A 12,581-nucleotide genomic window follows, 5' to 3' on the forward strand; every position below is an offset into this window, starting at 1 on the left:
AGGCAGAGACTACAGGTTCTGAATATGTCATAAGAGGAAGGAAAAATGCCTTTTCTTTCCAGATCTTGTGCAAAATAGAGCTTCATCAGAGAGTTTATCACTGTTATGTCAGGAAACTGGAAGGATTTACAGTTTCAAACAAATTTTGAGACATGATATGGACTCTTTAACAATAGTAAAAATTAGAATCAGTTAAAACCAATGGAATTATCCCAGACCTGCATGTGTTATATTGTCTAGGACTGAAATAGGGTTTTTTTTGCCATTTCTAGTCAGAAATTACTGATTAATAAAATAAAAAATATTTATGTGAGTAGGCCATTCCTCATGAGGCATATTTGTTTGCACAGTATTTCAGGAAAATACAGCAAAACTGTCATGAAAGGACATTTCAGCTCCTTTCCACAAATAAAAGGCATAATTTTCCATTAAAACAGGTGTTTTCTTCCATTATGAAATGAAAAAATATGACTCAACAATGCAAAATAAATTGAAGAATGGTTTTCTTTTGTATTCCAGTTGGAAATGAATGCTTTTTTCAGTATTAAATTTTCATAGAACAAGAAATCTATTTCCTATGAAGTACTAATAAAGACATCCATATGACTAATCAATCTTATTTGTTTCAATGCCATCTTTGACATAAAGAAATGCTGTACTTCCAAAAGCTCTAATTTTTTATGTCCCCTAAGACTATACCAGCCACTTTACAGTTTTGGCAGTGTGCTGTGCTGTGTGGTTTGATGCAGCAAAACTTAATAGAAATTTAATGTTTAGCATATGTTATGGTTGGTCCACACATTGATTGAACAATTCTGTGCATAATATTATAATTAATTAATATTATAATTAAACTAGTTACAAGTTGTGCAGGCAAATCCTTTAAGTATTATATTCAGATTTTACAGTCCTTTTGATAGGCATAAACTTCTATCTTACTTCTAAATGGGATCCAGTAGTGGTACAACACATTACTGGAACACAACTTCGTTAACTGTATTACTTGAAGAAGTTTGGAGAAAATGCTGTTGTCAAATACAAGACAAATTCATATAATAATCCTGAAAAGATGATCAAAATATTCCTGGATTCTGTTCACACTTGACCACTTCACCTCTAAATCAATCTACAAAATTTTTCAGAATATTTCCCATATTTTAGGGAAGAAGTGAACATTTTGCCTGTTGTGATCCTTTAATTTCCAAACTACCCCAAGATCATATGTTAAGTGGCACGAGTAAGGTCAAATGAGATTGCTTTCAGAATACAGCAGACATCACACTGGATTATAGAAATGTCAGCCTAGCTTTCTGTATCATCTCTGACAATTTTAGCAGCAGGTTCACAGGTGCTCTGCGATTGTAAGCGAAATATAGCCTCCTTCTTTGCTTTGACAATAAATTCTATCCAACAGAACTTACAAGCCTGGCTGAAGTCCCCATGTACTGGGTTTTTGTGACAAGGTTTTTTCAAGGGGGGACTCCATGGGCAGCTTCTGTGAGAAGCTCCCAGAAGATTCTCCCATCTCTGACAGAGCCAATCCAGCCAGCTCCAAGATGGAATCACCTCTGGCCAAGGCCAAGCCCAGCAGCATCAGTAGTAGCACCTCTGGGATAACAGATTTTAGAGCCAGGGGAAAAACTGGGCAGTTGCAGCCAGACCCTGGGGAAAGCCCACACTGGAGCAGGTTTCTGGAAGAGGTCCCATGGAAGAGGAGCCCACGCTAGAGCAGGTTTGCTGACAGAATGTGTGACCCTATGAGGGACCCACACTCAAGAATCTTGTTCCCAAACACGGAACCATGTGGAAGGGACCTATTCTGGGGCAGTTCATGAAGAACTGTAGCCTGTGGGAAGAACTGAGGTTTGGATAAGTTTGTGGAGCACTGTCTTCAATGGGTGGGACCACATGCTGGGACAGGGGAAGAGTGTGAGGAGTCCTCTCCCTCAGGAGGAAGGAGCATCAAAGAAAAAGTGTGAACTGACTGCAGCCCCCATTCCCTGTTCCCTGGGACAGCTGCATGAGGAGGAGGTAGAGAAAATCGTGAGTAAAATTAAGACCTGGAAGAAGAGAGGAGTGGGAGGAAGGTGTTTTAAGATTCAGTTTTATTTTTCATTACCCTTCTCTGATTTGGTTGGTAATAAATCTCCCCCTACTCATATCTCTTTTGCCTGTGACAATAACTGCTTAGTGGTCGCTCTCCCTGCCCTTCTTTCCACCAGAAGCCTAAAATTTGTATTTTCTCTCCTCTTTCCAGCTGAGGAGGGGAGTGATAGAGCAGCTTTAGTGGGCATGTGGCATCCAGCCAGGGTGACCCCTTCACACACCAGTGAACAGCTCACTGAATTTTGTTTACAACTTTAAAAAAGAAGTCCACACGTGCAGGTCTTTCTGCTGGATCCACAGAAGAAAATTAAATAGAAGATCAGTTTGTCTCTTCCATTTAGCCCTGTTTACCACTGATATTGGAAGTTTCTGTGGTCTGCTGCTGATTCTTTTAACTGGCACTTCATAATTACATGGTCAGACATCTGTTATTTAAGATAAACCATTGTTCTCAATGGCTCTTAATAAAATTAAGACACACCCTTCTGGAGGTACTACTTATTCAATAATCTCATGATGTCTCTGTAACATTTTTGATTCACTCTCCTTGTGTCTCCCTCTGATCCCACTGTTCCTGCCAATGCTGACAGCTATGTGGCAAAACAGTACCGTTGTCACTTCCAATTATGCTGGCAGGAGCTGAGCCAAAGGCTGTGGACCTAATGAGGTGTACCCAACCAGGAGCAAAATGCAGCTCCACTTCTATTCCCTGGGTGACAGCTATTTTGAGAGAGAGATCCATAGCTGGTTACCTTAGGAAGTGGAAATAAACATGCGTGCATAATTACAGTGTGATCTCCTGCACAGCCAGGGTGGGCAGGGAATTGGGCAACCACGAGAAGCATGGGAAGATCCACAGGCCGAGTCATTGAACACGTTCTGCTGCTGTGATAGCAGCATCTGTCTTTGCTAGTTAATACTCTCGTTTGTAGCAAACAAGAAGGGGCATTAGGCTTGTTTCTGCAGGTGTGAAAAGCAATCAAAACCTCCCACTGACTTCAGGGAGAGAGCACAAGTAGGCACTTTGCAAGGACACAGTGCTGCTGCGTGCTCTTTGGATAAGGCTACAGCAAGAGCACTGTTAGAAAAACAGACAACAAACAGAAGCAGAACACTTAGGCTGGGATTAATTTCACCTGCTTTTAGCCATCTAAAACTTTAGTACCTAACATAGATTAGTCATTTAGGCTCCCTCTGCAGAGGAAAGGATGTACTTCAGGAGGCTGACTAATCCTTTCTGCTCCACCAGCAGTATATAGGGGTGTCCTCTACAGAATTAGGGTGATGTAGTCTCCCATAAACAGGTCACACAAACTCTCTGGATGGCCACCAGCAACAAAGATAGTTAAATTCTTTGGATGTTACCCAAAATCTGGTTCTAGTTAACAAGCACATTTTGCTTTCCATTGCCTTTAACTGGATATATATATTAGTCCACTGTAGCCAAGGAATAAAGTCATGATTTCAGAGACCTGGTAGGACTATTTTATACAAAAATATTGTTTCAATCTAAGAGACTGTGGAAATGTATGGGGGCAAGCAAGCAACAGTGAGAGTAAGAAATATCTTGCTGTTTTGGCTCTGCATTTCAGGTTTGATCTTTCCTGACAATCTACCTATTGGCACTGGATGCTGTGACAGTACAGGTTTGCCAATCCTTCTCTCAAGCTAAAACTCTCTCTTTGTAGGGAGAAAACAACAGGAATAAATGTCAGAGAATCCACATAACACACAGAGAAATTTTTGGGTGCCTGTTATATCTTGTGAGATAAAAACTCTGATCAGGCCTAGAAGAATCTTGACAAGGGCATGTTTGACAAGAATTTGTTCTAAGTAAGACAACGGTGCAATAAATCACATTTACCATGCTAACTTTTACTAAGAAGCACTGAATTTGAATAAGTGTTGCATGAAGGGCATTGAGACAGGCTCAATGCACAAAATTTTATCAGTGGGGTCTGGAGGTGAAGATATATATATCAACTTCAAAGTTACTAAGGGCATTAAAAACAATAGGAGTAGAAGGACACAAGCAGGGGAAAAGCCAAAGAAGGCTTCTCCCTGTGACCAGCTGGGAGTCATTGTGAGGCAAGCATTCTCCTCTGCAGTCTCCTTCTTAACAGCAGGTTATAATAGTGATGGCAGCATCCTCATCCCCATCCTCATCCTCATCCCCATCCCCATCCCCATCCCCCAGAACTTCATACCCACATCACAACCTCTGGCAGGTCCCATGGGCTGCTCCCACTCACGATGCCCTTCGTGCTGACTCTGGCACACTTAGCTGGCCACAGGCATTGCACCCAGATTGGCACAAAGCTTTGGTGCAGGTGCTTCACTGGATAATCCTGACCAGGCATGGAGGTGACCTCTGCCTGCTTTGCTGTACTCTAAGCTTTGTGTTTCTGCCATAAAAACTAAAATTTATGAGATGAGTTGTAGCAAAGGTGTAGAAAGAAATTCTTCATGCCAATGGCAACTGCATGCTGCAAGAACTGTCCATATGATCAGTATATGGGCTTGAAGGTATAAGAGGGTGAGGCCAACTCTGTGTGTCCAACAGAATAAAACAACAGAAAATACTGCCCTCACAGCTCCAAGCCCTTCCACAGGAGCCCTGGAGAACAGCTACAGTGAGCTTTGAGCAAAGGCAGCAAACAGAAAGTGTTCAGCTTCACAGTGATTGCAGCCCCTAAGGCACTGTGCAAGAGGAGAATGTCTTTTGGCTGCAGATTTCTTTATTTCAGAATTCCTTTTCCTTAAAACAAAAAACCCCATGCCACTGTGCCAAACACATTGTGTTACACAATTCAGAAAAATGCTGTAATGTGGCTTACAAAGTTTCCAAACAGGAAATGTTTATATTTTATATTAAATTGACAAAAATGTCATATTTTCTTTCCCTTAATATCAAATTTTAAGTCTATTTTTACAACACTTTCGATTTGTTGAAAGTAAAATTAAACCTGGAAAAATCAAATCATTGACCTGTAATCAGCTTTAATGAAATTACTTTTTCTCTTTTATAATGTGAAAATATTAAATGTCTCTTTGAACCATATTCTACACAGCCTTTTGTCTTTCCCACTTGTATGTTTTTCACTTCATGCTTCTCTTTAACTACCTGCATTAAACTTGCACCTTCACATGTAGAAATATTGGATTTTGCTATAATATTCTTTTTCTTCTGATAATGTCCTCTTTCTTTCATTCCCTACCTTCTTGTCAAGTTCTCCTTTCCTTCTTTGTTGCACTCTCATTCTCTTCTTCCTTTTGCAACATGTCCAAGGGAAAACCTGGAATAAAAATTTCAAAACAAGCTGTCTACATGTGTCATGGATATAGGGACCTTTCAAGACTTTTTGATTTCCATGAGAAATCAGAGCAGGTTGTATACTCCCTTTGAGGACTACGCTCCCCAGTGTAATCCTTTGGCCCACAAGAATGAAGTTCTTCCATCTCACTCAGCAGAGAGCCAAGGCTTCCAGATCCATTGTCTTCCTTCAGAAAATAAGTGGCAAAGGTGGGCTCTTCTTCCCCTAAATATTTCAGATTTTCTCCCTAGAATGTTCTAGATAGAGGAGAGAGAAGTGGCCGCTGGTTAGTAGGTAAGAAAATAATGACTGAATCAAAGTATTCTGACCTTGAATTGATAATTAGGGTCTTGGACACTTCACAGAATGAGAAATTCCACTTTGTCTGGTGAGAAAGTCTAAAGTCAATGGCACAGGTTGGTGACCTGATGTTGGCACAGATTAAATGACATGTATGCTTTGTCAGTCAAACTGAGAGCCAAAATCTGACCCCTGCCTCAGACCCAAGATGACACATTTCTGGAACATCCTTTCTTCCATGTTTCTTCACAAATATTTTGGCCTTTCATCCATATATTTCCAATTTCTTATGCTGGGCTCTGAGTGTGAGGAGAAGACCTTTACTGTGTTTCTACTCTTACAAAAAACTCTCAGTCAGCTTAACTGGCCATTATCCACTGTGGAGACACAATGCAAATAAAACTTGCCTCTGCTTTTTTTACAAGAAAGAATGCTTCCTTTTCAGTCATATGTTAAAAAGACAATAAAAAATAAAAAAAATAAAAAAAGAGAGAGAGACATGGCAGTTTCCAATTAGCAGCCTCTGTATTCCTCTGCACTCGGTGTTCAAAATAAGTTGATTGAGACTGTAGACTGTGCACACAGTGATAATATTGCTGATGCTGGCTTTGCAAAGTACCATTGTGCCCTTTATGAATCAATCATCCTTACCTGGAGGAAGAGGCAAAGTAAAACTGGTGAAACCATCAAGAATCAAGAGAGCAGGTAAGTGACAAGTGCCTGCAAGTATACAAGTACAAGAATTTATCTCTCTACCCACAGTCTGGCAACAGAGAAGCCCAACTCCTCTGCAAGGTTATTGTTTTATGCTGGCAGTACATAGGTGTATTACATCCCAGAAAATGCAGCTCAAAATGGTGGCTCTTAGTGGATGCTTGGCATGCTGCAGGGTCTGGTGTCATGATTTGGGTGGTGACCATGCTGAGGGCTCAGTGTCAGTTTCTGTGATGTGTCTCTGCCCCATGGCAGCAGCTTGTTCAGTCTTTCTCCTCACTCACAGGTATTCTAGGTGAGCAGACTTCATCCCAGGGATCATCACCAGCTTTGCTGGCTCACCTACTTCTGTAAGGCAAAACCATGAAGATCAGCAAAGGCCAGCCACAGAAGCAGACACTCTGACTAGAAGAGGTTCGAAATTAGCACCCAGAAACTCATGGGACAGCTGCAAGAGATGATGGGGAGAAGGAAAGGTGCTAATATGCAGAAAGGCTATCTTCAGGTAATCTGGTCCAGCCAAAAGGGCAGATGTGCTCTTGCCTTCAAGTTCACCCCTGAGCAGCCAAAGGACCCCATGAGCCTTTTGCTCAGCCACTGTCATTGTGCTGCATATGCATGTAATCCTCCTGCTGGAGATGCCAGCATTCCAAGTGTATCATTCCAATGTATCATTCCAAATGGCTAGTGCAGGAAATATTTCTGCCTGTTTATGCTTGCAAATTTTCCTGTTCTACTGGGTGTTCAGACAGGCTCACAAAAGCAGCTGTAAATGAATTAGCAGGCAAATTGCTCTGCACACTGGAAGATCAGAAAGAAAATGCAAAAAGAACGATACACATTAATGCTGTGTTTGCTGTAAACAAAGAATTGTGTTTTTCTTTTCATATCCTGAATGACTCTAATAGGGCAAGGCAAAAAGAAGAAAAAAAGAAAAACAAAAAAGAGGAGATAAGGAAGCAATTCTCCTATGAAAAGGGATAGCACGTACCTCTCCTCTGGACCATCCTACATCTCAAAATCAACATAAAATGTCACCTCTCCCAATTGATAGAAAGCTCCTTGAAATGCAAAAGTGCACACCACAGAAAAGTGGTCATGATGACATCCCAATAGCATGAGATTTATTTGCATCCAAACAATTGAGGAACTATTGGCATTCATAGAACATTTGCATACCAGACCCTTCATGTTCAGGAAATTTAGAGAAAACTAGAAAAGACTCACAAGAGTAAGAACATCCAAACCTGAAGGATTCCTTCACATTAAATAATGATTATGATAGTATAAAGCTTTTCAATTTTAAGTGTTATACCTGAGAAATTTCATAAAGCTTTTGAAATATTAATAAATGCCTAATTTTCCAATATATGTTTGAAATAGTTAAATACTGGTTATCTTTCAGATAGAGGAAACAGGTGTGGTTTATTCATTGAGTCCTGCTAAGATGGAGAGCTTCTCAGAACATAATTTATTTACAAAGTAACCCTTTGGTTCTTTCCTTTCATCAGCTCCCTTAAACTGTGAAGATAAGAAGAAATACTGGAAAACAGGGGAACACATACTTATTCCTTCATTCTTTTGAAAAAGAAAACCAAAACAAAACAGCATAAATTCCATCAGATTTCATTAAAAATCAATTATTTTAATGGTCCAGTGTTCATTTCTGCAGAAGAGCGATAAACTAAATATCCTTGGTATCTGCCCAAAGGGAATATTTAGATTATCTAAACTGTTACATTAGCAAGGCTTCTATCAGGCAGCCAAACAAGTGCTTTATATTCATAGTGCTCCACACCTATTATCTTGCAGGCTGGTGGGTAAGGCTCTAAACTTTAATGTAGTCATGGTTCCACATGCATAAATGCTGCTGCACAGTCACAACATTTCACAGCACTGCACTTTTCACCTGCAGAGCATCAAATGCATCAGAAGCTGGGCAAGTCCTACTTTCATTTCAGAGGTGGGAAAACAGAGCAGCCAGAGAAACACAGCAGCTGAGAGGAGAACACAGCCCTGATAACTTCCCATGATGGCACAAGTCCAGACTTGCAGGATTTAATTTTCCAATTTAACTAAGAAAGCTAAGTGTAAACTCTCTGTGAGGGATGGGAAGAACATAGGAGGAGAAAGATATATTAAGTAGAACACTACTGAGGCTGGCTCCTCTAAAATCAGCTTTATCTCACCCACGATATGTGTAAAATGGGATGTGTTGAATGCCAGTCAGTTTCTTGCTTTGGACTATACTGTTGCATAGATGAGTGATTCATATTTTCAACACTCTGAGAAAACATGTGGTCACATCAGTGTATTTTATTCTAGCAACACTGCACAGCTTTCCCCCAGACAACTAAAATCTACCTCCTTCATTTTAACTAATCCTCTGGGCTAAGGAGCCAGTCTTTCCCTAAATAGTCCTCTCCAGGACACACCTCCATACCACTTTAGGCCAGGCTGGGGTTTGCTGTGGACAGTGAACCATATCAAAAGCATCGATATCACTTCTGTGAGATTTTCAAGCCACGAAACCCTTCAATTTGTTTAATTCAAATATTAATATATGGCTAATGTTAGCATCCATTTACTGAGTTTTACAACCACAGGTCCACCTCAACCACCACTGACATTTCAACCACAGGTTCTCACAAAATGTGGAGTAAAGACATTCAACATCCAAGAGATATCTGTAAATTGAAGCATCCAATCACATATCCTTGCCACCCTGACAGGAATTCTTCTCATTGGTTTGTTACTAATGAACATCATTAGAGTGCTGAAAGAGCTGGCAGTGCAAGGTCACTCTCCATCATTTTTAAAGAATTGGGGCAGTTGAGGGAGGTGTCTAATTACTGGAAAAAGGCATATATTACAGATTTCTCCCAAAAAGACAGGAAAGAAGATGTTTTTAAGGACAAAAAGAAACATCAGGGTTTATCGACTCCTATTGGCTAAAAAACCTCACAACACAGCAAAACAAAGCCAAAAACCCCAAAAACCACACAAAGCTATGAACACAAACACTCAAACCTGTCACAGCTTTCAGTTTCATGGATCCTACATCCAATCCTTCTATTAGGGAAAAATCTAGTTAACCAGATCTGGAACCAGTCTGGTTAACCACATGGAATCCCAGCATCACCACCTGAGTTAGCACACTAATGCCTTTTGGACTAAGCTGGCAGAAGTGTTATGTGCCATGCACTGAAAACCCATGACAGAAATATTTCCTTCAAATAAGTTTGATAGAAGCTTTGTAGACTTTGCACATTTCTTGGTCCACATCGTAGACCCCTTACTCACAACCAGAGGTTACTGTCCACAGAAGGTTCCAAAAAATGAAACCAATGGTTGTCCATGATTGTGTCACTGTAGATTTTAAGAATATTGATACTTTTAAGGCTATTGCAAACTAAATATCTAAAGGACTAAAAATAAGAGGTCTTTGTATAACCAAATACATCTCAGTTTTTAAACACAAGACTATGCCTTTTGAAGTTGTGCAACCAAAATCAGATTTTACTACAGACAGTAATAGTAATTATCATACATTTTACTAACACAAATCTCCCGTTGGACATTTTCATTGTTTGTCCTTTTACCACTTTCAATTCAAGGATAATCCTACAGATTGAGCACTGCAATAAGATGCTATTTCATGTTTTACATCCAGGAAGAGAATAGCTCTAGTCCTGTGTGAGCCAATATTGTCTGGTTTACATAGTCAATATCAGATGTTCCCATTAAAAGCAATACTGAAGTCATACAATTTATTGCCCCAGCCATTAGCTATTGGCAGCTAAAACCTCAAATATTGCAGAAATAATTGCAATATAATTTCACAGACTGACCAAAATATATGAACTAATGTATCAATTGGGAAAGCAATCCAGCTACCTCAGAGAGCCTAATATGAGGCTCTGAGATCAGATGAGGACCCAGAAGGTCATCTAAGGAGAGCCTTTATGGTCAAAGTTCTTGAACTTTTGACATAGTTCCTATTCAGGACTGTCTAGAAATGGGATGTGAAGAGAACAATTATGATCCTGTGAAATTCATGAAGAAATGATGAGCAATAAGCTAAAAATAAGTCCTTTTCTCAGGATAGGTGCATTGCAAGATACAGAAATCTGGTCTGAGCCTTAGAGCCAGCTGCACTTAAGACGATGTTTTGGCTTCCAAATCTTTGCTGTCACTTGTGAATATTGCTTGTGGAGTCTAAGGAAGTTAAAGTTGATTTGTAAGAAATATGTCAATAAATACAAAATAAAGTGAGCAATGACCTAATCACGAGTATATATGCAAGCAATGTCAAATAGATTTCTCTCCTTTCTCTTTATGCACACAATCTGTATGCAATTTGTTTACAGATACATACTGATTACATAAAGTCATTAAATATACTGTAGTACATAACATACATGTATATTCACTACAAAACTCAATAATATTTTAAAAAAACCGTGAAACTAGGACTCAAATAATTAAAAACCTAGAAATCAAATATTTTAGAGCTGGTGTTGAAGCAGATGTCTGGCTTTCCTCCACATATGGCAATGATGCTGTCTGTGGGGTAGATGGAGAACATCAGATGTCTCAGGGATTAAAAATCTCTCTGTAGTTAACAACTGAGAAGCTCTGAGAAAAGATTTACATTCCAGTCTTCCCCTGACCTTCAGCATCTGACAAAGGTTTTGGAAAGCAATGCTCCACTTTTAGGCAATAAATTTTTCTGAAATCCTGAAATGGCAAGTATCACTTGCATCACCTCTTCTTCTCTTCTCTCCCCCCATTAAAGAGGGTGTCTAATTCTGTTCTGCCTGCCCAGCTGCATATCAAGTCTTGAATGGGGCTGGCACAATGTGAGACCTGTGGGATGACATGCCTTCATGAATTGGCAACTGGCAGGCAAAGTAAGCCTATTTTACCTCCCATGCCCTTCAGTTGTGCAGTTAATTTGAATACAGATGGGTATTTAAACAATAATGGACATCCCTTTTTAGGGAGTGCAATCCCACCCGTGGTGATGGGAATTAGGTATTGGTCTTTAATGCTCCTCTCAGCTGACAGAGCATTGAATGAGCCCATTTGGCTTTGTGATAAGTCTTAGCATCCACAGATTTGACAGGTCAGTTTATTTGAATGTTCCTAGTTTTAAAAGTACTATTGATTTTCCTGTTCAGCAGTGCATTTGCTGCACCAAAGAAGGCTCATGCATTTACTAGCTTATAGCTCAGTACAAATGGAAGCATAAGGGATAACTGTAAGAGAGACATCTTAACAGGAGACATCACTGAATCTAGGATGGAGTTATGCTCAGAAACCTGCACATCCCTCATTTGCCACAGGGTGGAAACAATCTCAGGAATGCATCTCCATAACATTTCTGCAACAGCTCAAATGCAGTAGTCAGGTGCCATATGCTGTACATACAGATGCAGGAGCAGCTGATACCTTCAAAGAGCTCTGAACTGAGCACATGATATGGCTTTAAGTAGCTGCCTGAATGCTTCTTTACACCCAAGAAAACAGCACAGCTCCTCAGGTGCTTTTCTAATATAGTCTTTAAATTGTACACTAGTTTTATAACATTCCATGTAAAACATGTTGTTTCAAAACAATCTAGATAAGTGTAAAGAGTTAGTGTACTAATAAAAGGAAGAAGAGCTCAGATCTGCAAATGCCTTTAAGTACTTAATGTCCCCAGGCATTTGTCTCCCATTAGATTTTGAATGGGCGAATTAGGACATAAACTGCTCTTCTGAGCTCAGGCCAGAGGATTTCTCTCCTACATCACTAATTTGGGAAGATTTTCTAATGATCAAAGAAAGTTATCTCTCTAAAAAGAGACTTTTGATGGTGGAGAGAGGGGAGATAGCATAAGACACATCCCTTTTATTCCTCTACTGACTTGAATAACTGATTTGAAGACATGCACAGAATGCTCCTGTTCCTCCCAAATAAGGGACTAGTTAAACTCATTTGATTCAAGGCAGTGGTGTGTCTTGCAGTGCAGCAGCTTACTCATGGTGAGCCAAGCAAGCGATCTCTGCATTCTCCGTTCTCCCCACTTGCTAAAAAATAGAAGATTTCTGTCCCCTTGAGATGCCAATCCAGCAATCTTGAAATCTCTTAATATTCATATTG

This window comes from Serinus canaria, chromosome 3 (genome assembly GCF_022539315.1).
Source record: "Serinus canaria isolate serCan28SL12 chromosome 3, serCan2020, whole genome shotgun sequence".
In the NCBI taxonomy this organism is placed as follows: Eukaryota; Metazoa; Chordata; class Aves; order Passeriformes; family Fringillidae; genus Serinus; species Serinus canaria.